General features: G+C 44.8%; 1 protein-coding gene across 5 annotated transcripts in view; it reads right to left on the minus strand.

The window, feature by feature from the left end:
• The window catches only part of HIVEP3 (HIVEP zinc finger 3), a 523,619-nt gene that overhangs the window by 87,042 nt on the left and 409,258 nt on the right, over positions 1 to 27,319 (minus strand). For all 5 annotated transcript variants that reach the window (XM_053576635.1, XM_053576638.1, XM_053576634.1 and 2 more), the window contains one exon: positions 18,679 to 18,876. The gene's annotated coding sequence lies outside the window, so the exon portion shown is untranslated. The remainder of the gene's footprint in view (positions 1 to 18,678; positions 18,877 to 27,319) is intronic.

A 27,319-nucleotide genomic window follows, 5' to 3' on the forward strand; every position in this document is an offset into this window, starting at 1 on the left:
CAATTTTCTTTTTCTTTCTTTTGCAAAAGATAAGGGTAATATCAGGAGACTGTTTTTGTTTTTACAAACATGGCATCACCCTACATACATTTCTCTGAACCTTTATTTTCTCATGGATAATCTTTCTAGGTCAAAGACCAACATGTTTTGAGCAGTGAGCATGTAGCAGGCACAGTTATAAGCCCTCTCTGCTGATTTTATCTGGAGGACTCACATCAGTTACTCCCCTGGTAAGCCTAAAGGGCAGCACTACCACAATCCCTACACTAAGAGGAGACAGGTGGTCAGAAAGGTTGTACAGAACAGCTTGTAAGTGATGAAATCTGGGTCTAAACCCTAGTAGTCTGTCTCTAGACCCTGTGTTCCTAACCACTATAAATACTCCCTTTCCCATCAGAGAAAGGATCTGTCTGTCTTGTTAACAGCTGAATGGACCATGGTTTGGAAAGGAAATCTTCAAACTTTCCCCACTGTTTAGTTTTTATACATTTTTTTCTAAGTTTTGGCCACTAGAATTACGCAGTAAATATCCATTGTACACTTAGGGCTGCTATTGTTCCATACGCCAGATTCTCAGAAGTGAGACCAGGGCTCAGAGGTTGTCCGTGTGCATGTACTAAAATAGCTACAGTGCCTATTGTTTGAGGCATCATGCTAATAATGGACCATGTGATCTTCACTCATTGATTTTTATTTTATCCAGAGGACCACATAGAACACCTCTGGCCTTTTTTCTCCAGGACAACTGAGTTTCTCTTCCTTAGAAGTATTCTCTTTTCTCCCCCAGCTTCCTGAAATGTTCCTCTGACAACACAATTGCAGATACTGCTTGGACCAGATACTGGTAAAAGTGCAGCCCCCTCTGGAGTGACCTGGTATGCCCCTTCCTCCCAATTCAAGGCCACATGGAGAGGCATGGTATGTCTCCTGCCATCAACAGGACAGCAGCGGGGACACAGCAGGGAGCATTCAGAGTTCTTGTCTCCAGCTCCCCCAATCACATACATGCCTTTCTGAGAAAGAGGCTCTCTGCAATATAATAAAGACCAGCTCCAGAAAATGGAACACATTCTTTAATTAGAGAAGCTGCAGATGTGTTTGGAGCTAGACAGGCTTTTCAACATCTTCTAGTTCAGTGTTTTATTTTATTAAAGAGCCCTGGAGGCCATGATCATGCCAGGCTCCCACATTGGGTATGTGGCAGCATTTTCCTGAGCTGAGAGCAGAGTGACTGATGGCCACATTTTCCCAGCTTTCTCTGACTGCTGGTTCCTAGGAACTGTCTTACTAGAAAGGCGTAGTGTAAATATTTTGCTAAGCAGCCAAGAGAGGAAACTTACCCAGGCTGAGCTGCTCTGTGCTGGGTGCTGGCCACGGACACAATGCTCAATGAGGGCCATTATCTGGGAAGGGAGGGCTGTTTGTTCCGCTGCAGGATGGTGCCAGAGCCCGGAGCCACCAGGCTTGCCACTCTGGCTGCCACATAGAAGAGTCTCCTTGCACTCAGCAGACTCTGTGGTTATGCAACGCTGGGCCAGGAGGTTAACTCTCCCTGGCCAGGAGCCAAGCCTTGTTCCTTCCTGCCTGAGCATGTCCATCTGAAAATGTTCAAAATTGAGGGCCTCAGTGTTTGCAAAATATGCTTGTGCCCTGAACCTGCTGGTTTATTCCATAGGGCGTAGGGCTGTGCAGTTGGTATTCCCGTGGCTTCTGGCACCCTCCCACCAGGGCCCAGTGCTCTAGCAGCAGAGTCTGCCCACTCACTCCTTGGCATCACTCATGGGCCTTGCAGCCCTCAGCCTGAAGGCCCTTGCCCCTTCTTTCTCTTGTCTGTTGTGTCTGGTCAAGTCCTTTCTTAAGCTCAAGTTCCACTCTACTTCCTCAAAATCTTCCCTGACCACCCAGCCCCCAGTGACCTGAGCTGAAGAGCAAATATCTAAGCCACAAGGGATCCTGGAAGTTATCTATCCAAACAGCCCATTTTCCAGATGGGGAAACTGAGGCTTGGAGAAGTTGACTAACTTGAGAGAAGAGTGAGCACATGTTAAGTGTCAGCAGGGCTCTCCTCTTGAAACTCTCTCACCTCACATTCCATCTGTTGGCAAATTGTGCTGGCTGGACCTCAGACTAGAGCCAGAATGTGACCCTTCTCTGTGGTCTCCACAGGCGCCACCTGGTCAGTGACTCCATCACCTGTGGATGGCATCAACAGCCTCCTAGAAGGCCTCAAGTTGTTGCTACTGCCTCATCTAGAGCAGTCTCCACACTGTGGCCAAGGTGGACCAGAGAACATTTGGAACAGCAGGACACTTCTCTGCTCAGATCTCCCAGGGTTTCCCAAGGGTTGGCCACCTTCTGCCCCAGGCTCTTCTGATCCTGCACCAGCCACGCTGGCCACTTGCTGTGCCCCCAGGGAAGCCCCGACTTTGCTGATAGTCTTCCAAAAACCAGCAGTACTGGCCCCCTTCCCACCCTCAGCTGTTGGCCACATGCTTAACTTGATTTCAAAATCCCAACAACTTACCAGCCCCCAGCACTCTTTCTTTCCTGTTACCTTGTCACATACTATATAATTTACTCAAGGAAAAGATAATATCTTTATCTTTATTTTATATATACTTATATCTTTAATATCTTACAAAATATTATATAATAGTATATGTGTTATATACACATACCTACATATAGATAGATATAGTGATAATAGATTTGTCTATTTTTTCCACTAGTACATAACTCCAAGAGGTAGGGCTTTGTCACCCAGAACAGTGCTTGGCACCTTATGTCTAAGCAGAGCTGAATTTAAGAATGTGCCACCCCTTTGAGGATGGATAAGGATGACGATGGTGGGAGTGGGGGAGGGGAGGAGTTCCATGATGTACCAGGATCAATGGAAGGAGACTGTAAGCTCTGGGAGGATGGCTGGGAAGCTGCCCAGATGCTATATTTTTAGGGCCTTATGAAGATACCTGGGCCCAAGTGTACTGCCATCCCAAGCCCCCAGGCTAGGCACAGCTGCTCCAGAACAGAAAACTGACAGAGGTCCTGTGGAGAGGCTGCTCAGGCTGGGCTGCTGTGAGAACACAGGCACTGCCAGCCACTCCCTGCTTTTAGGCATCTTGAATTTCCAGGTCCAGGAATCCTATCTACAGGTTAAAGCTCTCCAGTGGTGATGCATGGGTTCTGCTGGGTTTGGGAGCCTCTACAATTCCCTCTGAACAAACTTTATTGTCAACCATAAATGTGTGTTGAATGAATAAAGATAGGAAAAGGAAGGGGAACCAGTGCTAAGACAGGCACTGGAAAGGAAGGCAGAGCTTTAGGAGCACCAGAATGGTTCCAAGCAAGCATGCTGGCCAGGGCCTGTCCTAACAGGTGGGGCAGGCGGGTCTAGTTTCCACTCACTCCCCCACACCTGCAGCCACGACGGCCGGGAACATAAATTTCAAGCAAACAGAAACTTGGGATTTCAGTTCTATTTTGATTGACATTTTCATTTACCCGTGACATAATTTCTTTTAGTTTGGCTGGCTTCATTCTAAGGAGGGGCCCAAACTAAGTTGCCTAGGTGGCTGGCTGCTCAAATCCTCCTCCATCCCGCCCGCCTCGCCCTGCCTCTGTCCCGGCTGCACCAGCTTCTTGAGGCCTTTTCTTCCTGATGCCTCTGTTCACCCGTCCTCAGGCTTTGGTCCCTAATCTTTCACTTGCCTTTCCTTCTGCATGGAGATGAGCCTCTTCTGCATGGCTCATCTTGTCTTCTTTTTGGCTTCCACAGTTGCACATGTCACCTCCCCTGCCTAGCAGGGGTCCTAGGCTTTTAGCTACTCATCTTGGCTGTCCCACCAAGATGAGGTTAGCACAGAGCTCATCTTTCTCTCTCTCTGCCACTGTCCCCCTAAACCTTCAGCCTTGCAATAGCAGAGCTACTCCTGAACCCCTCTCTTCTTTGGTCCCTATTATGTGTCCAGCCAGTCACTGGCCACCCACCCTGCTCTTCCAATCTCATTTGCTTAATGGTGACTGACTAACCCTACTGTACACCAGGCATGCTGAGCATCAGGGCATTCACCATATCTGCCCTCCTCCACCAACAGCATCTCCAAGATCACCCCAGGGCCTGAGATTGTGAGAGCGGATGAGGGAACTCCATACCTCCAATTGACTGACAGCGTGACTCTGGCAAGGTGCCAAGTCTGAGTTCTGCTTGTTAGGAGGATCATGTGTTCCAGCCTCAGGACCTTTCTTGGGACCTGGATGGGAAGGCCAGCACCCTGCTTTCTACAGGTGACACCAATCTGAACCATACTTAGGTCATCGCCCACATCCCAGCTGCAGCCTCTTCCTCTCATGGACATCGCCTTTACCCCATCAGCATCTTTGCTTCCAGTCTGGGACAGAGCCCTGGAATCTGCATTTTATAAAGAAATCTCAGGCAATTCTGATTGATATTTGTGGACTATGCTAGGAGAAATTCTGGCTCACAGGATAAGCTCCAAACTCCCTCATCACTCCACTCACTGATGATACTCTAGCCCTGCTTTTCAGACGTAGGGCCCATCTGTCTCCCGAGGGATGGTCTGCAGCTGTGGTCAGGCTGGCCTGTCCACTCACTACCCAGAGCCCAGAATCAGGACTGCTCTTCTCTTGCTATTTCCTCAACTGGAAAGCTTCCTGACCCTTCTTCTATAAGTCTCCTTCCCGTTTTGTAATATCCAACTTGAATGCCTTCTCTATCCTCCCTAAAGCTTAGGAATACCACTTGTCATGAGGACTCCAACAAACAGGTGGGTTGGCATTTCTTGTCTGGCTTGCTGGCTGGCTTTTGCCCGGCTCACACCCTAGCTTCCTAACCAGGCTGGGAGCTTCCTAACCAGACTGCAAGCTCCCCGAGGGATCTTTGTGTACAGAAACCTACACAGCACCTCACTGGCTGTACAGAAGAGAAAGGCAGAACCTGGCCTAGAGGGGAGCCCCCTCTCATAGCAGAGACAGATGGCACTCACACATTTGATCAGAGTAGAAAAAAAGCAGGGGACCATAGACTCCCAGAGCCATGGGTGTGGGGCACTCAGGGCATAGGGAAGAAAAATCCAGAAAGCAGGAGTGGCATGTACAAAGGATTAAAGCACAGGGGCAGGAGGCAGGGAGGAAGAAGGACTCAGATAACGGGAACAGGCTGGACTGGGAATGCTGAGCTAAGGGTCTGGATTCCTCCTGTAGGTCAGGGGTTGGCCAATCCAGCCTGCTGCCTGTTTTTGTCCATAAACCTTTACAGGAACATGCCATGTCCACCTTTTCCATATTATCTATGGTCGTTTTCGTGGTGCAAAAGCAAAAGTTGTAAGAGAGACTGTTTGGCCTACAAAGTTTAAAACACTCTGGTGATTCTGAGCAAATGTCTGCCACTCCCTGTTGTTGGTATTGGAAGCTGTGGGTGGATTTTAAGCAGAGGATAACATGGTCACGTTTGTGTTTTGCCCATCTATCACTCCAGGACAATACAGGTATGGGCTAGAGAGGACAAGCCAGTGGGAAGGAAGAGTGGCTGGGAAGCTGGATGGAGATGGATACTGACAACGACATTGTTTTTTATTAATAGACTTACTGAGAGCTGCTGTGCTCCTACAGTGAGTTACACTTTTTATACACAATCATTCATTTTTTTTAATTTATAGTGTCTTTATTTATGTATATGGCAAATACTGTCCTCTATCAAAAACAATGACATTTGTATTTCAATCTGTCAAGCTTAGCCAAAAAAATCTCTTTTCTATATCACATGGACATGATATGGATTCAGTATGTAAACATTCATTTAATTGGCATTTTTAAATAACTTTACACTAATGCAAGATCTTGGACAAATGGTTAAAATTGAAGATCAATAGTAAGTAGGAGCACCTGGATCCTCTGTACACACAAACGAGTTTAACAGAAGATGTATTTGTACTGATTTCAGTACATAGTCATTTAATCTGCATAGCAACTGCCCAATATGGCTAGCATCATTTCCAGCCTTCAGGTGAGGCACAGAGAGGTGAAGTTGCTTGCCCAAGGTCACACAGCTAGTGTGCAGCAGAGCCAAGATGCAAACCCAGTGGTCCAAACCTAAGCTGGGGCCCCCAGGGCCGGGCTCCAGGGCTTTGGGGTCAAGCATGTTTGCTTGGCAGCAGATCCCTTTGAGCCTCCCTGAGAATGCACAGAACACAAGTTCTCTAGAGGAGAAAATCTACCAGAGCAGACTCGAGCAGGAAGTGGGAGGCAGGACTGTGGCTATTTTGGAGAAGCGACGTGAAAAACCACGAAACTTCCTACCTGTCCCGTTTTGCTCCCATCTGTCCTTGGAAATAAGGCTGCCCCTCTCTTAGATGAAAAGGTGTTTCTCCCCACACAGTGGCTCTGCCACTGCTGGTGGGAGAGAGAGCACTAAGCTTAGCACACACCTGCTATTTTTAAAGGGCTATATAAACAAACAGGGCTATGTAAATAAGAAAAAAATGAGGTCATCCTTTTAAAATCTAAAAATGTTCCTTTTCTATTGGGTGAGCAGCACGGCCTCTGAAAGGACCAGGGCTTTTCTATCCCCTGGAGGCTTCTCTAGCCTGCAGCCTCCCAAAGGCCACCCGGCCTGGTTTTCTTCTTTGCACCGCTAAGGAAAGGGCAGGTGGCCTGAGAGTCAAGACTCCTGGGTTTTATTCCTGGGGCTATGGGCTTTGCCTTGAATGCCTAAGGCCAGTGCCCACGGCCAGCCACCACCTCCTTGGTGCCATGACATCTGATCCTATGCACATCACTCACAAACGTGGCTCATGCTCCAGGCCCTCCTCCTGGTGAGCCCTGGCTGGCAAGCTGACTGATGTAGTCTCTGCCCCACACCTTGATCTTGATCCCACAGAGGCCCTTGGCTTGCTGATTGGAAGTGATTTATATGCTCCTCACCACCCACTTCTCTGCATGCATTTTAATCTTGCTCTGGGCTCTTCTGTACCTTTGCTTCCAAGATGATGCCTGAAAAACATTAAAGCAGCCTGGCCAGCTGAATTTAGGTGACCAACAGTTGCTAGGAGACATTCCAAGCCTCAGGAGGAGTGCACAGAGCCTCTCTGTGTTGCCCGAGCACTGTTTCCAGCAACGACCCTACTCTCCTTCCGATGACCCTGTCGCCTACAGCATCACCTCATGTCTCCCCTCTGCCATGTCTTCACTTCATCCTCCGACTCCAAGCCCAGACTCTCAGCATTCTCGGCTCCTCTGTTATCCTTAAGCATAAAAATAAGAATCACCAATATTTGCTGAAGGAGTGGTTTTCAAATTGTGTTCCACAGAGGTGCTTAGGAGATGCTTCAAATGCTACATGAGGATTTTATCCTAAAAATATAGTCTGGCTCCTATTAAAACTGTACAAAACAGGCACTTAGGCACATTAATCGTTTCTATAGCACATTGGAGCACGCTGAGTGTAGCCAACAGGTGCTGCCAGTGTAACTTCGTTTGTGCAGACCTTAGGTTAAGGTCTGAGCAGATCTTGAATTTCAGTGTTGAAATGTGTCTTCAGCTAAAAAGACCGTGGCCCTTTACTGGGCATCTCTGTGTTGTTGTGTTTTAAATTTGGGACTATGCATGCTTACATCAAACCACACGAGCAAGGACACTCTGAAGCTTCCATGGTAACAGAATGTATTAAATGGATTATCATGAAAATATCATAAATGATTCTGGGGCTTCCTGTCTGACTCAGCTTTGCAACAGAAAGAAATTCAAACAGTTGCTTGATACTGTCAGTGATGTAAAGCAGAAATCTCTCCCACACCTCCCTGGATGCTCAGATAACACTGAACTGAAGACCACCCTATGCCTGCAAGGTAAGCTGTGAAACCTCTGTTACCACGTCATCATCATCTTGATGTAATATTAATATTGTTCAGCCAAGCAAACAAAATAAGAAAGAACAAGGAAAAGGAATATTAGATATTAGGCAGCTGATCTAGCAATACAATGATCATCTAGGACAGAGGTTAGAAAACTTCTTCTGCAAAGGGCTTTGCAGGACAGATGGTCCCAGGCAGCCATAATGTGCAAAAGAATGACATGACTGTGTTCCACTAAAACTTTATTTGCAAAATCAGGCAGTGGCCTGGATTAGTACCACAGGCCAGAGTTTGCTGATCTCTGATCTAGAATGTCATATTTCAATGTTTTTATGCCCCAAAGCAGAGGCAATGCTCTATCAATGGCCTTTCATAATAAATAAATGTTAAAAATTTGAACTTAAAAAATAAATGTATTCACAAGCCACTACTTTAACCTGCTTTACATATTGAGGTAAGATTTGACTTTTAAAAATGCTTCTAAGATAGCCAGGTGTCATGGCAGGCACCTATAATCCCAACTACTTAGGAGGCTGAGGCAAGAGAATTGCTGAAGCCCAAGAGTTTGAGGTTGCTGTGAGCTGTGATGCTACATCACTCTGCTGAGGGCAACAAAGTGAGACTGTCTCCAAAAAAAAAAAAAAAAAACAAAAACAAAATTAAATTAAAAAATAAAATAAAATTAAAAATTAAAAATGCTTCTAAGAATATAAACATTTTAAAACTATTAAAGTTTTTCATGGCTGGGAAAGTGCTTGCATGTCCATTTTCAAATGAGATTTATCTTCGAGTCACTCATTCAGAAATCACATTCATGCTAGAGAAAGCCCAGTCCAGGCCCTTTTTGAAGAGGGGCTGTGGAGGGAGGCGGAGACAAGATGGCTGACTGAAGCCAGCTTTCCACAGAGGCTCCCATCCAGAAGCAGAGTTAAAGGACAGAAATTTAGCAAGTAACCTGGTGGATTAGAGCTGCACTAAGAGAGAAGATTGAAGAACGCACATCAACCCCACTGAGGCGAGCTACAACCCCAAGGATAGAAACAAAAGGTACAAAATCCATCACCAAGCAGACAGGAGTCCACTCCCCCACGAGAACGGCTTGGTGTGCCCCACAAACAAACGAGCAGAGTTCAAAGGTCCTCCCACTACACTCCACGGGAGAGACCCTCTAAAAACTGGACCTACTTCCCCTACTAGGGTGCCACGGCGTTCTTCTACCAGGCATAAAACTGTATGAAACTGTATATATTCTCTACCTGCAACTCTGAGCTCCCAGCACTCCCCTCAACTCTCACTCTGAGGTCTGGAGGCCTGTCCCCCAGGAGTCTAGATTCTTGGGTGATTTCAAGAGGGGTGTGGACAGGGCCTAAACTGCAGCTGGTCAGTGCTGACTCTGGGGCATGGGAGTGAGGAGAGGATGGTTGGCTGAGAGGGAACCACACCGGAGTGGTGGTGCCCTGAGGTGCAGAGCAGCCACTGTCTTTTGGCAACAATAGGGCTCACTCCCGGATATTCCAAAGCCACACCCCCTGTCTCCCTGGGCAACCAGAGGAGGCCGGGCATCTACTCAGGTGGCAACCACCATGGAACAGATCTGGTACGGAAACACAGGCCCTGTGAGTAAAGGGTTTGCCTGAGGCGGTACCGGCAGGGTGGAATGCGGGGACTAGAGTGTGGGGTAAAGTGCAGGGACTAGAAATGCACGCACAGAGCCAGGAAGTTCCCAGGGCAGGGCTGACCCAGAGGACCACTTTACTGAGCCTAAGACGCACGTGGCCCTCAGGGGATCATCAGACAAAGGAAGACAGGAGGCTAGAACTGACAGGTAACCAAAAACAAACCTGCAGGAGCAAAGACGGGGCCTGAGGCGCAGGCTCTGGGGACTCAAAACAGCTTCTCTTCTGCAGGGGAATTCAGCAGGGACAGAAACAAATTCCCACAAAGTTGTTCTGTTCTGTTTTGTCAGTAACATCAATCAGGGGCGGGGATGGAACTGAGTGAACAGCCCCCCAGCCTGCATAAAGTGTCCAGGGTTGTCAGGCCTCACCTCCTCCTGCTAGATAGAGGCAGAGCACAGCGGCCTGGCTGAGCAGAAATAGATTTCCTTGTGATTCAGGCAGGTGCAAACCCCTGGAGTATCTGTTCACTAGTGGCAACTGGGTCACAGCCCTGCGGGACTATCAGTGACTGGGTGTGACAGAGGTGCAAGGTGGGGAAGGAGGCATCAACCTTCCCAGACTAATCTATTTGCTGGGTGGGTCCTCCTGACTTCACGGAGCACTGGAGCAAGTCATATCTGAGTTGTCACCAGACACCTGCGATCCAATTGCCAGAGACCTTTTAAACTCTCCCACCTGAGACAGGTGCTGACTGAGACAATTGATTTGGACCTTTTGAACTGAGCCAATTGCCCGAGGACTATTCAGGTGGTGCCCTGGGTGTGTGGTTGTAGGAAGGTTTGATTTTCCTTTTCCAATTGTTGCCTGTGGGAGGCGGGGTGACTTAATTGCCAGTATTTCTCCACAGCTAAGACTTCGAACCAGAGTAACTGTTTCACTAGGGTCGAACAGAGACCAGCTGAAAACAAGACAGAACCACTTAGCCCCACCACACCAAACAGGTCCCCAGTTTCTCAGGCCATAGCACTGTGTGGGTCCTCGACAAAGCTCCAGGGGAAAAATCAAATGGTGTAAAACAATCATGGGGTGGAATCAGCAGAAAAACTCTGGTAACATGAATAACCAGAATAGATCAACCCCACCAAGGAAAGATATGGCAGATGTAACTGAAGATCCCATTCATAAACAGCTGGCTGAGATGTCAGAAATAGAATTGAGAATTTGGATTGCAAACAAGATTAAAAAAATGGAGGTAAAATTGGAATTAGAAATTTGAGCAGCAATTCAAAAGTTGGAATTAGAAATTCGAGGAGAAATTCAAAATTTGTCTCAAGAATTTAACAAATGTAAAGACAAAACCACCAAAGATTTTGATGCACTGAAGCAAGAATTTGCAGCCCTCAAAGATCTGAAAAATACAGTAGAATCCCTCAGTAACAGAGTGGAGCAAGCAGAAGAAAGGATTTCTGACATTGAAGACAAAGCCTTTGAATGCTCCCAAACTCTCAAAGAGGAAGAGAAATGGAGAGCAAAAACAGATCATTCTCTCAGAGAGCTCTAGGATAATTCGAAGAAGGCTAATATCTGCCTCATTGGAATCCCTGAAAGTGATGAAGTGGCCTCACAAGGCACAGAGGTCCTTCTCTATGAAATTATGAAAGTGAATTTTCCAGACATGCCAAGAGATTCTGAAATTCAGATAGCAGACAGTTTCAGAACCTCAGCTCAACTCAACCTGAATAAGACATCCCCCAGGCATATCATAATTAACTTCACTAAAGTTAATATGAAGGAGAAAATTCTGAAAGCAGCCAGACATAAGAAATCCATTACCTACAAAGGGAAGAATATTAGAATGACTGCAGATCTCTCTGTTGAAACTTTTCAAGCCAGAAGAGGGTGGTCATCGACTTTAATCTCCTAAAGCAAAATAACTTTCAATCCCAGATCCTGTATCCAGCTAAACCGAGTTTAATTTATGATGGAGAAATGAAATACTTTAATTACATTTATATGTTGAAGAAATTTGCCATAACCAATCCAGCTCTTCAGGATATTCTCAGACCTATCCTCCATAATGACCAGCCCAACCCTCTACTACACAAGTAAACTCACTCAGAAACTTTGGATCAAACTCCAACTTCTACAGTGGCGAAAGGATTAAAAATGTCCACTGGACTTTGGAAAACTCGATACCCCAAATTTTACCAGACTTACCAATATTTTTCATTAATGTGAATGGCTTAAACTGTCCTCTAAAGTGGCACAGGTTAGCTGACTGGATACAAAAACTCAGGCCAGATATTTGCTGCATACAAGAGTCACATCTTACCTTAAAAGCCAAAAGACTCAGGGTGAAAGGATGGTCATCCATATTTCAGGCAAATGGTAATCAGAAAAAAGGTGTTGCAATTCTATTTTCAGATACAATAGACTTTAAACCAACAAAAGTAAGGAAGGATAAGAATGGTCACTTCATATTTGTTAAGGGTAATACTCAATATGATGAGATTTCAATTATTAATATCTATGCACCCAACCAGAATGCATCTCAATTTATAAGAGAAACTCTAACAGACCTAAGCAACTTGATTTCCTCCAGCTCCATAATAGTTGGAGATTTCAACACTCCTTTGGCAGTGTTGGATCGATCCTCCAATAAGAAGCTGAGCAAAGAAATCTTAGATTTAAACCTAACCATCCAACATTTGGATTTAGCAGACATCTATAGAACATTTCATCCCAGCAAAACTGAATGCACATACTTCTCATCAGCCCACAGAACTTACTCCAAAATTGATCACATCTTAGGTCACAAGTCTAACCTCAGTAATTTTAAAGGAATAGAAATTATTCCTTGCATCTTCTCGGACCACCATGGAATAAATTTGAACTCAGTAACAACAGGCATCTACATACTCATACAAAAACATGGAAGTTAAATAACCTTATGCTGAATGATAGCTGGGTCAGATATGAGATTAAGAAGGAAATTGCCAAATTTTTAGAACAAAATGACAATGAAGACACGAATTATCAGAACCTCTGGGATACCACCAAGGCAGTCCTAAGAGGGAAATTTATAGCACTGCAAGCCTTCCTAAAGAGAATGGAAAGAGAGGAAGTTACCAAATTACTGGGACATCTTAAGCAACTGGAAAAGGAAGAACATTCCAACCCCAAACCCAGTAGAAGAAAAGAAATAACCAAAATTAGAGCAGAATTAAATGAAATTGAAAACAAAAGAATTATACAATAAATCAAAAAGTTGGTTTTTTGAAAAGGTCAATAAAATAGATAAACCTTTGGCTAACCTAACCAGGAAAAAAAGAGTAAAATCTCTAATCTCATCAATCAGAAACGACAAAGATGAAAATCTTTGTCTAACCAAAATTAGAGCAGAATTAAATGAAATTGAAAACAAAAGAATTATACAATAAATCAAAAAGTTGGTTTTTTGAAAAGTCAATAAAATAGATAAACCTTTGGCTAACCTAACCAGGAAGAAAAGAGTAAAATCTCTAATCTCATCAATCAGAAACAACAAAGATGAAATAACAACAGACTCCTCAGAAATTAAAAAAATCCTTAATGAACATTACAAGAAACTTTATTTTCAGAAATATGAAAATCTGAAAGAACTTGACCAGTACTTGGAAGCACATCACCTTCCAAGACTTAGCCAGAATCAAGTGGAAATGTTGAACAGGCCCATATCAAATTCTGAAATAGCATGAACCATACAAAACCTCCTTAAAAAGAAAAGCCCGGGACCAGATGGCTTCATGTCAGAATTCTACCAAACCTTTAAAGAGGAATTAGTATGTATATTACTCAACATGTTCCAAAATGTAGAAAAAGAAGGAAGACTACCCAACACATTCTATGAAGAAAACATCACCCTGATACCCAAACCAGGAAAAGACCCAACAAGAAAAGAAAATTATAGACCAGTATCACTAAGGAATATAGATGCAAAAATATTCAACAAGATCCTAACAAACAGAATCCAGCAATATATCAAACAAATTATACATCATGACCAAGTCAGTTTTATCCCAGGGTCTCAAGGCTGGTTCAATATACTTAAATCTATAAGTATAATTCAGCACATAAAAAAAAATTAAAAAACAAAGACCATATGATTCTCTCAATTGATGCAGAAAAAGCTTTTGATAATATCCAGCATCCCTTCATGATCAAAACACTTAAAAAATCGGCATAGAAGGGACATTTCTTAAACTGATAGAGGCCATCTACAGCAAACTCACAGCCAATATTGTATTGAATGGAGTTAAATTGAAATCATTTCCACTCAGATCAGGAACCAGACAAGGCTGCCCATTGTCTCCACTGCTCTTTAACATTGTAATGGAAGTTTTAGCCATCACAATTAGGGAAGAAAAGGCAATCAAGGGTATTCATATAAGGTCAGAAGAGATCAAACTTTCGCTCTTTGCAGATGATATGATTGTATATCTGGAAAACACCAGGGATTCTACTACAAAACTCTTAGAAGTGATCAAGGAATACAGCAGCATCTCAGGTTACAAAATCAACATTCATAAATCAGTAGCCTTTACATATACCAACAATAGTCAGTTGAAAAAACAGTTAAGGACTCTATTCCATTCACCGTAGTGCCAAAGAAGTTGCAATATTTTGGAGTTTATCTAACAAAGGATGTGAAAGATCTCTGTAAAGAGAACTATGAAACTCTAAGAAAAGAAATAGCTGAAAATGTTAACAAATGGAAAAACATACCATGCTCATGGCTGGGAAGAATCAACACTGTTAAAACGTCCATATTACCCAAAGCAATATACAATTTTAATGCAATCCCTATTAAAGCTCTACTGTCATACTTCAAAGAGCTTGAAAAAATAATACTTCGTTTTATATGGAATCAGAAAAAACCTCGAATAGCCAAGACATTATTCAGAAATAAAAACAAAGCAGGAGGAATCACGCTACCAGACCTCAGACTATACTCCAAATCGATAGTTATCAAAACAGCATGGTACTGGCACAAAAACAGAGAATTAGATGTCTGGAACAGAATAGAGAACCAAGAGATGAATCCAGCTACTTACCATTATTTAATCTTTGACAAGCCAATTAAAAACATTCAGTAGGGAAAAGATTCCCTATTTAACAAATGGTGCTGGGTGAACTGGCTGGCAACCTGCAGAAGACTGAAACTGGACCCACACCTTTCACCATTAACAAAGATAGACTCTCACTGGATTAAAGATTTAAATGTAAGACATGAAACTATAAAAATACTAGAAGAGAGTGCAGGGAAAACTCTTGAAGAAATGGGTCTGGGTGTGTATTTTATGAGGAGAACCCCCTGGGCAATTGAATCAGCTTCAAAAATACACTACTGGGACCTGATCAAACTAAAAAGCTTCTGCACAGCCAAGAATACAGTAAGTAAAGCAAGCAAACAGTCCTCAGAATGGGAGTAGATATTTGCAGATTATGTCTCCGACAAAGGTTTAATAACCAGAATACAGAGAACTCAAACGTATAAGCAAGAAAAGAACAAGTGATCCCATTGCAGGCTGGGCAAGGAACTTGAAGAGAAACTTCTCTGAAGAAGACAGTTGCACGGCCTACAGAAATATGAAAAAATGCTCATCATCTTTTTTTTTTTTTTTTTTTTTTTGGTTGCAGTTTGGCCGGGGCCGGGTTTGAACCCGCCACCCTCGGTATATGGGGCCGGCGCCTTACCGACTGAGCCACAGGCGCCGCCCAGTGCTCATCATCTTTAATCATCAGAGAAATGCAAATCAAAACTACTTTGAGATATCATCTAACTCCAGTAAGATTAGCTCATATCACAAAATCCCAAGACCAGAGATGGTGTGGATGTGGAGAAAAGGGAACACTTGTACACTGCTCGTGGGAATGCAGATTAATACATTACTTTTGGAAAGATGTTTGGAGAACACTTAGCGATCTAAAAATAGACCTGCCATTCAATCCTATAATTCCTCTACTAGGCATATACCCAGAAGACCAAAAATGACATTATAACAAAGATACTTGTACCAGAATGTTTATTGCAGCCCAATTCATAATTGCTAAGTCATGGAAAAAGCCCAAGTGCCCACCGATCCACAAATGGATTAATAAATTGTGGTATATGTACACCATGGAATATTGTGCAGCCTTAAAGAAAGATGGAGACTTTACCTCTTTCATGTTTACATGGATAGAGCTAGAACATATTCTTCTTAGTAAAGTATCTGAAGAATGGAAGAAAAAGTATCCAATGTACTCAGCCCTACTATGAAACTAATTTATGGCTTTCACACGAAAGCTATAACCCAGTTATAACCTAAGACTAGGGAGAATGGGGAAAGGGAGGGGAGGGGGGGGGAGGAGGGCAGAGGGAGGGTGATTGGTGGGATTACACCTGCGGTGCATCTGACAAGGGTATATGTGAAACTTAGTAAATGTAGAATGTAAGTGTCTTAACACAATAACTAAGAAAATGCCAGGAAGGCTATGCTAACCAGTGTGATGAAAATGTGTCAAACGGTCTATAAAACCAGTGTATGGTGCCCCATGATCGCATTAATGTATGGTGATTTAATTATGATTTAATAATTAAAAAAAAAAGAAAAAAAAAGAGAGGCTGTGACTCTAGTTTCCCTGCCCTGAAATAATTCTCCAGATAGCCCCTCCCAGGACTCTCCCAGCACAGGGGGTGGGAAGTGTTGCATGCTTCTTGGCCTGGGCCTGCACCTGGTGCCTTATTCCAATGCCATATATTCTAGCTCCCCTCCCTGGTGGCCAGCAGTGGTCACAATCACCTGGACACTCCAGCAGCACTGAGTCAGCACCCCATTATTCACAGATGCTTTCTTCCCCAGGGTGAGCAATGCAGGAGGTGGGAGCCAGATTTCTCCCTGTAACTGATGGCTTAAATTTCCCCCTGGGTAAGTCGTATCCTCTGCAGATCCTTCCATGCAACTGGCAGAGCTCACACAGACAGAAAGAGTATGGACATGATGGAGGGGAGGACACCCATCTTCACCATGGACACACCCTGGGGCAGTGTCCCTATCTTCACCATTGACACACCTGGGGCAGTGTCCCTCTACTTCTGCTTTCCTCCTTCAGAGGCTTCTGTTTCTGGACTGGTTCAAACATCTATTGAGCACCACATGGATTAACCCAGACCCTGGTCTGAGACTGCTCATGGCTGTGGTACGCAGAGAAGGAAACAAGTCCTACATCAAAGTACAAGGAGGTGCTCCCAGATGTCAAGCAAGGGAACCCATCCATTATGGTGCCATCGATTCTTATGAAAATATACATATTCCTGGGGTGGGGGGGGTCATCTTGGAAGTGTTACTGCCTTTCTTTAGGGAGCATCTTGGTGGAGAAAAAGGTGCTGGGTCTTTTGTAGTCAGAGGTTTTACCTCTTACTAGCTGTGAGACTGTCTGTAATTACTGAACCCTTCTGTGCTGTCTCTTTATCTGCACGACAGGGGCAATAGGACCAGCCTCTCTAGGATTTGTGAAGGGCTTGGACTTTTCGATAAAGTGCCAGGCTATATGTGGGGCTGTCTGGCCCCTTTGCTTCGCCCTGATCCCCTGGTCCCTGGGGACCAACGGGCAGAGTATGGTGTATGAGTCACAGGGCTGCAACTGGGAGGGCAGGTTGGTGGCCCAGCTGCCAACACAGTCAGGAGGGCTGCTCGCATTTTATGAGACCTTGCTATGTGGCTGGCAACATTTGCGAGCCTGTCCTGCCTCTTCACAGCAACCCTGAGAGGCAGGTACTACCATGAGCTTAATTTTATAAATGAGAAGGATGGGGCAGAGAGAAGGGGCAACTTTCCTCTGACATCAGCAATGCCTCACAAAACCAGTAAATGTTGGGGCTGGGATTTCAACTCAGGGTGAGCTTACACCATTAAGCACTATACCAAATATCCCCTCTTGGAATGAGGCCGAAATGCCCAGTTCTTCCTTGGAATCCAGGGCATAATTCCTTCCCTTCCTCAGGAGGACCCTGGCCAAGGCCCAGTCTGGGGCCCAGGTGGTGCTACTGGGGTATGGGCAGAAGCCCAGGCCCAGCCACCCACCATTCAGGTGGCTGCCGCCCTGGCATCTCTGAGGGCTGCCTGTGGACCTGAACCACTATCTGTATAGTGAGAAAACTGCTTTCAGGGAAGGGGAAGCGTCATGGCTCATGGCATGCCAAGTTAGGAAATGTCCCCTTGGACAATGAAGCCCAGGCCACAAGCCCAGGACAGGATGAGCATCTCCAGAATCTCAGAAACAGGCTCCAGAGTACCTAAACCATAGCTTGCATCAAGATCAAAGCCCACAGATTCCTGTATTCCCAACTCCCAAGAATTGGGTCCAGAGGGCGTGGATGTTATTCCCAGGTCCCTGGGTGATTCTGATTCTGCACAACAGACAGAACCTCCAAGGACTCACTCCTGACCCAGAGAGCCTCTAGCAACTCACACCTAACCTGAACTGCAGCCTGATCATCTAACGTCAAACCATACACATCCCTGAAGAGCTAAAATCATATATGAACAGATACTGATGCTGGCCCCTCCTCAGTGCAACTCAATTAGTATCTCCAGACCTGGGGCCTTGGAGTTGGAATTTTTGAAACTCTGAGAACCGCTGCCCTAAATCTGACATCCTTTTGATTCTTCACAATGGGAGGCTGGCTGGGGGGCCCTGAAGAGCTATTGCTCTGTCTTTAACTCCCACTGTGCTCCTCTGTCCAGGCAGCAGGTGAACACAGGGGTGTGTGTGTGTGTCTTCAGGAAAGGACCTTCACAGGGGAGGAAGGAAGAGGGTGGAGCCCTGGCCATCTGGAGGACAGTCTGGACTGGGCTGAGGGGAGGCTGTGGTCTTTTGCCAGGACAGAATGGAAACTAAGGAATAAGGAGACAGGACTGCATTTGAGGGGAGAATGTGTGGAGACTAGCAGCCAGGCACTGGAGCTCAAAATCTCTACTCCTGACCAAAGAAGGCCAAGAACTCCCAGAATAGCCTTTGCAGAGGCTCAAGGAAGGCAATGATAATAATAAAGATAATAATAATAATGTCATCAAGCCATTTTAAGAGGAAGAACACAAGCACGCTCATACAATAAAAACCAACATGGCGCCCCCAGCGAGCACACCGAGTGACAGCCTGTTTCTCACCTGTGCTGAAGGCACCACTTGCGATGACCAAAACTGAAACGCTGCTGCCTTTGAAAGCCAGCATTCATGTCCACTCCTGCGGCAATCACCTCCTCCTATGCACCACTCTTTCCCCTGGAGGTGGGAGCTTGCCTGGCTGGGGCCTCCTGAGGCTCCTCCATGAGCTAGGTTGAAGCTGCTGGCTGTGTCCCTAGAATCCTGTAGGGAGTGGTCAAAAAACATGGTCAAAGAGCTTTCTTGGTCTATTTCTTTTTTTTTTTTTTTTTATTAAGTCATATACACATAGATCGTGAATACATTTATGCATATGTGGGGTAAAATGTGTTGATTTTTTTATACAATCTGACGTGCTTACATCAAACCAATCAACATAGCTTTTGCCTCATTTACTTGAGTATTGTGTCAAGATGTTCTACACTTGACAGATTTGACTTGTACCCTTGCAATCTTGGTCCACTTTAGACACAAAACAACCTCTGTCTGGTCTCAGGAGCCCCAAGCCCCCAACTCCTCCCAGGCTTCTTTTATTGGTACAGGACTGGGTCCCTGTGTCCTCTGCTTTGCACTCAACACTTAACTCCTGAGTCTCTATTTCTCTCCCAGTGTGGTAGCAGAGTCCTAAGGTAGCCCTCAAGATTTCCAGTTCCTGTGGTGTACAGGTCCTGCATACTCCCCAGGATTGCAAATACCATGGGCAATTAGGTTATGTCATAGGGCATACAGTTGACTTTAAAATGAGGAGGTTATCTGGGCTTGATTGAATCGTGAAAGCCCTTTAAAAGCAGAGTCTTGACTGGCTAGTCACAGAAGAGGAAGTCAGAGGGATTAGAACCGGGAGATGTCCTCTCTGCTCCTTCTGTGCCTGGAAGATGAAAGGCCCCGTGGAAAGCACTGGTGCACAGCCAGACCTCAGTCCTACAGCTGCAGGGAACTGGATTATGTCAACACCTTGGATGAACTTGGAAAAGCAGACTGTATCTCAGAGCCTCTAGGCAAGAACCCAGCCCACCGACAACCTTGACTTTAGCCCTGTCCAGAGAATCCAGCCGCTGGGCCTATAGAACTGTGAGTTAAAAAATGGGTGTTATTCCAAGCCACTAAATTCACGGTAACTTGTCACAGAGCGAGAGAAAAGTAACACAACTTGTAAACATGACTCCTGTATGGGATGGGTGAGAATTAGATACAGTGATAGACTTACACAAGCATGCGGTATTCCCCAAATGACTAACCCCAACAGGCCAGTGCCAAGGGAGCCCTGGTTCAGGGCAGCAGTCCAACAAGGATTACTGAATGAACTACCCTGTTTCCCCGAAAATAAGACAGTGTCTTATTTTAAGGTATGCTCCCAAAGATGCGCTAGGTCCTATTTTCAGGGGACGCCTTATCTTTCCTGTAAGTAGGTCTTACTTTCGGAGGATGTCTTATTTTGGAGGAAACAGGGTAGTGAACGAGTATCAGTTTTTTTGTTTTTTTTTGTGGTTTTTTTTTTTTTTTTGGCCGGGGCTGGGTTTGAACCCGGCACCTCCGGCATATGGGACCGGCGCCCTACTCCTTGAGCTACAGGCGCCGCCCACGAGTATCAGTTTTTAACAATCACCTTATGAGGCTGTCATAAGGACCAAATGAAAAAACACAGAGAGAAGTGCTTCATAAATTACTAAGGCTGAGTTATGTCACTGAGCAACACTTGCCTCATCATATCCAAGCTAGACTCTTTGGACTATGCCCACCCAGGTTTGTCTGCTCCAGGCAGTGTGATGAGATGGTTAGCATACCTGGGGGCAAGTCTGGCCCTTCTACTTATGAAAGTTGCTTGGCTTTACTGTGAGAAAAGAGGCTACGAAAACCAAGTAAGTCCTTGGGTCTTAAAGAGTTGGTAGTCTGTATAGAGGGCCTGGAGCAGTGCCTGGTACGGCCCACATAATTGCTCTGAATATTATCTCAGAGTAGAACCCCAAAATTGCGGTCTGGAGTAACCTGCACATAGGTCTGGGGCACTGTCACCTTTCTCCTCTGAGCATCATGCTTTCTATTAACACACCCTTGGAATTTTCAGTGTTTGGCAACCACATGACACTGCTGATTCCTACAGAACATACAGGTCACCTAAGCCTCATTGTGGTCCCCTCCTGCCACACATGTTGCTATGGAACCCAGATAGCCCTGTCCCATCCCAGGGTAGAATTACCCCAACACACAGTGAAGAGGTGGGCATTGTTCTGGGAATACTACCTCTTAGCTCCTGATTCTGCTGTCCAAACCATCCAAACTTTTCACTACTCTGTGGGTTTCCATCCCCCCTGATATTTGACTTTAAGCCCTACAGTACATCACAATTATTAATCAAAGTGGTGGTTCTCTAGAAACACTGATTTCTCAGAACATGCTATTTCACAAATGCTGTCCACAATTTCCTACCTCTGAGCCTTTGCTCAGGTAGTTTATTCAGCTTGGTGCTACTCCCCACCACCTTCAGAAGGCTTAGCCAGCTCCCACAAAACTAGACCTAAGCCCTGCCTCTCAGAATGCCCAAAGCACATTCGCTGTGCCTCTGTAAGAGGGCCTGCTGTGTGCAGAGATCTGTGAGCTCACAGCCCTCTGATTGCATGCAGTTCTGGCGGGGTGAGCCTGATTTATCCACCTCCCGCAGTACAGCATCTCATACTGGCGTAAAACAATTCTCTTAAGCACCTAATTCAGTTGTTCATCCATTTCACAGACATGCATTCAGTGCCTTTTGGGGGGTCAGGCCAGGTCATATGTGCTAGGATAAAAGAAGGCAAAGATTCAGTCCCTGCCTTTAAGGGCAGCACGGTGGGCAAGTTAATTTCGATGGTGTCCCAATATGAGAGAGAGAAAGAGTGAGAGAGAAAACAGAGAAAGGACATCTGAAAGGGAGTAGTGTAAGAAAAGACAGAGGACCTGGGTGGCGCCTGTGGCTCAGTGGGTGGGGTGCCAGCCCCATGCACTGAGGGTGGTAGGTTTGAACCCAGCCCAGGCCAAACTGCAACAACAACAAAAAAATGGCCGGGTGTTGTGGCGGGTGCCTGTGCTCCCAGCTACTCGGGAGGCTGAGGCAAGAGAATCGCCTAGGCCCAGGAGTTGGAGATTGCTATGAGCTGTGACGCCATGGCACTCTACCGAGGGCGATAAAGTGAGACTCTGTCTCTACAAAAAAAAAAAAAAAAAAAGACAGAGGACCTGAAAATGGCAGGAATGCTCAAGAAATTGCACACTGTCTGTTCAGCTAGAGGTGAATAGCAGTGACAATGACTGAGGGAGGAGCTGGGCAGGGGTAAAGGATGAAGCTTAGATGGTCGTATGGTGGAGTGAGGCCATGAGATGGTTTTAATCGGTAGATAATGTGGCCAAAAAGAGGGGTGAGTCTCCAGGAGAAGATGGACCAGGTGGAAGGACAGACTTCTGCAGGAGCTGAGACCATGAGCCTGGCATCCCCTGAGCACGGATTCCCCCAGTATCCTCCTCCTTGGCAGGTCAGAGAGCCACCCAGCCATATTCATGTCCAGGTCACCAGAAAGTGTCACACATACCTGAGGCCCATTGTCTACCTTTTTCTTCTCCTGCAAACACTACTGAGATGTGCGAATAGGAACGGATCCATAGTAGCCCCAGCTGGCCAGAAAGTCCAAAGGAAAACGGAAAAGCAGAGTGATAGGGAATCTAATCAGAGCTAGGCTGGCCTCAGCCAGCCTGGGCAGGGAGGGCTCTGGCAAAGGGCTTGATTGTTTACTACAGAAACTTCCTGAAGGATCCATCCACTCTTCAGTCAATAGCTGGTGCCCTAAGATTCTTTGAATCCCTTGCCTTACCTCAAAATCCTTCACCTCACTACTTCCACCACTCCTAGATTCTTATGTACCTTACCCAGCCCGAATCAAGCCTCCCTATTGACCCACCTGAAAGGAAACTTCTAGTCCTCAGTGAACCCAGTCTCACCTCCTTGCCCTGTGAAGAGGATATTCTTTCTTCACCAAGTAAGCCATAAATTCAGCGTTGCTTCACCAACAAGTTGTATTGAGAATATCTTGGAAGATGGTATTTGACGTCTCTATAAAAATGTTCAGAATCAAATTGACATTGGACTTAATATCTATGTTATTCACCATTGGAGAGCAGTAGGACAAAGACTTCCAAGCCTGGAGGAAAAAGGGTTGAAACCTTTATATCCATTCCTCAGCAAAGTCTCAAAGCCAAAGAGAGTGCTAAAATAGTATGCCACCCACTTATTTTTTCTTTAAAAAAATCGCTCAACACAATAAAAACTGTACCAGAAAAAGTAACCCAAGAAAGGGCAAGGCAGGATACTCAAGAAATAGTGTGGAATAACAGAAGCAGAAAAGTATGACGTCAAATCTAAATCAGTGTCAATAACTGTTATTGCATATTGCTGGAAATTAGAATGCCATTTAATTCTTGACATTAATAGGAAAATAATTTTTTGTTTAAGACTAACCATTTCTTAAAGAAAAATAAGATGCAGATATTTTAAACCACTATGTTTGTGGAGTGGGGAGAAACAAAGGAAATTAATTTAGTAGGAGTTTAGAAAGGAAAAATTAAACAGGAAAGGAAAAAAGTATAATAAACAACAGAAAAATTTTAAGATGACAAGAGGAAGACCAAACAGTCCACCCACCTCAGCCTTCAAAAGTGTAATAAGCTTAACTTAACATATGATGGCTGAAATTAAGTTCACTGACTCACCCTAAAGTGCTATATACCTTACTGCTGAATATCACTATGAAATATTCCCCTTGGGAAGCTATGCACCAAGGCCAGTGCCTAGTCCAGCCTTCAAAGCTCTTGTTGTAGAATAAGTTCATAACCTTAATTATCGGATGTTATATCTTCAAGAAAAAGAGAAAACACCTTTTTCTCAAGTGTCCTTTTACTAGACTGTAAGAAACATCTCAAATACCAAAATGCACACATTATACAGACCATAGCCTCAGTTCTTAATGAAATAGAATTAGAAATTAACGAAGAGCAAAAAATAAAACTAAGTAAACTATGCACATGGCAATTGAAAAAAACTTTTCTAGGGCAGCTCCTGTGGCTCCTGTGAGTAGGGCGCCTGCCCCATATACCGAGGGTGGCAGGTTCAAACCTGGCCCTGGCCAAATTGCAACAAAAATATAGCCGGGCGTTGTGGTGCACACCTGTAGTCCCAGCTATTTGGGAGGCTGAGGCAAGAGAATCGTCTAAGCCCAAGAGCTGGAGATTGCTGTGAGCTGTGACGCCAAGGCACTCTACCAAGGGCGACAAGGTGAGACTCTGTCTCTAAAAAAAAAAAAAAAAAAAGAAAGAAAGAAAAAAACTTCTCTAAATAGTTCTTGAATCAAAGCTGTCAAAAATAGAATTTCAAATAGCAGAAAAAGAAGGGATTATTTAAATAAAAGAGCTAGGACAACAGGATGAATATGTATTCATTTGATAAATATGAAGCGCTTTATGATGTGTCAGGCACTGCTCTGAGCACTGGGAATTGGGCAGTAAACAAAGCAGAAAATCTCCTTGCCCCTATGGAGCTGAGAACCTAGCAAGGTGACGTGCATAACAAACAAGTAGGTAAAACACATGGTGTGGCAGTAGGTATCACAAAAAATTATGCAACACAATGGAATACAGAGTAGGGAAGGGTGGAGGATGCCATCTGAAGAAGAACTTATGCACCTTACGGACAGAAATCTATACGGTTTAGAGATATAAACATAACATAAAAGCAAACACATGGCAAATATTATAACTATTAAACTATTGTACTATTTATACAATTTAGTGTTAGAAAATAACTTTCAAAGCCTGAACTGAACTCAGTGCTCCTAAAGGACAAGATGAATAAATTTACTACATAAAAATATTAAGTGCTACATATAACAGAAGACCCTATCAACAGATAAAATGAAAATGATAGATTGGATAAAAATAATTGCAACATATATAAAAAGAGTCAATATCCATAATATGCAATAAGCACCCACAAAAGAATAAGACATGTAGCCAAGGCCAAGGCAGGTGGATTGCCTGAGCTCATGGGTTCGAAACCAGCCTGAGCAGAGGTAGTCCCTGTCTCTAAAAATAGCTGGATGTTGTGGTGGGCGCCTGTAGTCTCAGCTACTTGGGAGGCTGAGGCAAGAGAATTGCTTGAGTCCAGGAGTTTGAGGCTGCTGTGAGCTATGACATCACAGCCCTCAACAGAGGGCAACATAGTGAGACTCTGTCTCAAAAAGACACGCAGGCAGTAAAATGGAGAGAGGAAATAAACAGATCATAATTTAAAAAAATAAAAATATATACTAAAGATAAGCAATGACGCTGGCCTCGTTAATAATTAACAAACATATGTTAAAAGTCAGTATCATCCTTCTCCCATTGGTTAGCAAAGAGAAAAATGATTGCTACCAGTGTTGGAAAGAAAGACTATGAGGCTGGATGATTAAATTCACAAACTCAGAAAAAGCACTATATACCCCATGGCTGAATATCGCTATAGTCACCACATGGCTAAAGTGAGGCGAAATAGGGAGAAATGCTGGCCTGCCCCTGTAACCCAACACCATGGAAGGAACATGGGATAGCACAGACTCAGCCTTGACATGACCAGAAAAATGCAGGCTCAGGCCCTGGTTTTATCTGTTAATGGCTGTGTGACCTCAGCTGAATTACTTAACCTCTCTGAGCCTCACTTTTTCCTATGAGTCAGAAGTGAAGAGTATCACCACTCCCTGGCTTTGTTGTATGGATTAGATGAGACAGTGTGTGAGAATAGCATGGGCCTAGCATGCAAGAGGCACTCAATAGATGCCCATGCCCTTCTTTAGTTATCGCGGGAGATTTTCCAAGTCCCCCTCTCTCAGTCATTCTCTCCTCTTTCTGGCTCCTATTTGGGGCTTGAGGTTAGCTCCACGAAGTTCCCTGTCTTCAGCTTTTGGGCTGTCATTTTTCTGGGGGGCTTAACCTTTGCTTCAAATGCCTGTGCTTTCCGTCTAAAAATGCTGTCACATGCTTCTGGCAGTCTGGTCTCAGGCTCCCTAGACAAGAGGCTTCTCACTCACATGGTAGCTGACTCATGGGTGAGTGAGGTCCTCAATGAGGACAACGGGCAGAGAGAAAGACAGTGGGGCTCAGAGTCTTTGATAGGGATGAGGTATACTTTTGAGGGTACCTAGGAAATGTTTTCCAGAAAGGCAGGAGTTTTAAAAATTGAGGATGGTGATACATTTCCATTTGTATTGAGGAGAGAAAGAGGAACTTCAAGTGTAAGATAACAGATTCCATTTAGTGATAGGCAGGAATACACTGTCCCATAAATTCTGCATTTATTGGGATTATGCAGAAGAAATGCTCCTGGTTGTCAGGCACTGAAGGGAAAAGGAAGGCAGATCCTGTTGGGGTGTCAAGGGCATGCAGCCCAGGAGTTGAGAACATTGGAGGAGGGAGCAGAGCAGGGAAGACCAGAGGGTCTGCATTTCAAAGTCAAGGTGTTGACAGCTGCCAGGGGTAGCAGGGCACGCCTGGTGCCAGGCCTCTCTCACTGAGTCCCTCTGGAACTGAGCACTCACCACAGGAGCATAAAGAGTACACCTTACCCCTTGTTGGGTAGGGAAAACCCACAGGATTGTCCCACGTTTGAGGTCCAGCTGCATCCAGCTAAGTGACCCTTGACAAGACACTCCTCACCATTGGGCTGGACCTCAGGGTGCAAAGGTGAAGAACACCTGGCCTCTATCTCAGGGTGTTACAGATCTAGTTAGGAAGACAGGCAAAAAAAATGATTACACCACTTTCTCTCAAGGAGCCCCAAACCTAAGCTGCTTTCCCCCAAGAAGGCTTTAACATCTTCCCCGTTGGTAGAGATGGAAACCAGATGTAAGAAAGGAACCCAACATTTTTCCAGTGTCTACCATGTGCCAGTGCTGCCCGTATTTGTCTAATTGTCACACTAAGGATATAGTCAGGGTCCACCAACCATCTGATAGCTGAGGAAACTGAGGTTTTGAAACCAGAGAAATGTGGACAGTCTTGCATAGTAGAAGGGGAGCTCAAGGCTTTGGCATTACATAAAACTGAACACAACCTGTCAGTTTTGCAGCCACCTGTGAGTCTGTTTTCTCATCTCTAAAATGGGAGGAATAGTGCCTACTCTGGGCCTGTGTAAGAATTAAATAATACAGAGTTGACTTTCCAAAAAATGAGACCATCCGTCTTTTTCTCCTCTACTTCCAATCATTTAGCTTTACTTATATTTACAATTATTTTGTTTTCTAAAATAAGAAGATAACAAATCCTATTAGAAGATTGCTGCAATTTATTCACAGAAAAGCAAGTGGAGACCTCAGGAGACCTCAGAGACTGCAGAACCTCAACCGCTGGCTTGCAGTGTGTGGGGGGTGTGCAGTAATTACTGCTTACTGAGAAGATTGTGATAATGGGGTGTGTGTTTTTTGAGAGAGAATTGCTTTCTGCCCCTGCAACAGCTGCCTCCTTAGCGAAGAGGGGAAGCCTGGTGACCCAGGCCCCTCTTGGGACTCAGTGAAGCTTCTGGTCTAGATTTCAGCCTGCCCCCACTGTTGCCCAGAGCTGTTCCCTCTCTCAGCCCCCATCCCCCACCCCTACC

Source organism: Nycticebus coucang, chromosome 22 (assembly GCF_027406575.1).
Source record: "Nycticebus coucang isolate mNycCou1 chromosome 22, mNycCou1.pri, whole genome shotgun sequence".
NCBI lineage: Eukaryota > Metazoa > Chordata > Mammalia > Primates > Lorisidae > Nycticebus > Nycticebus coucang.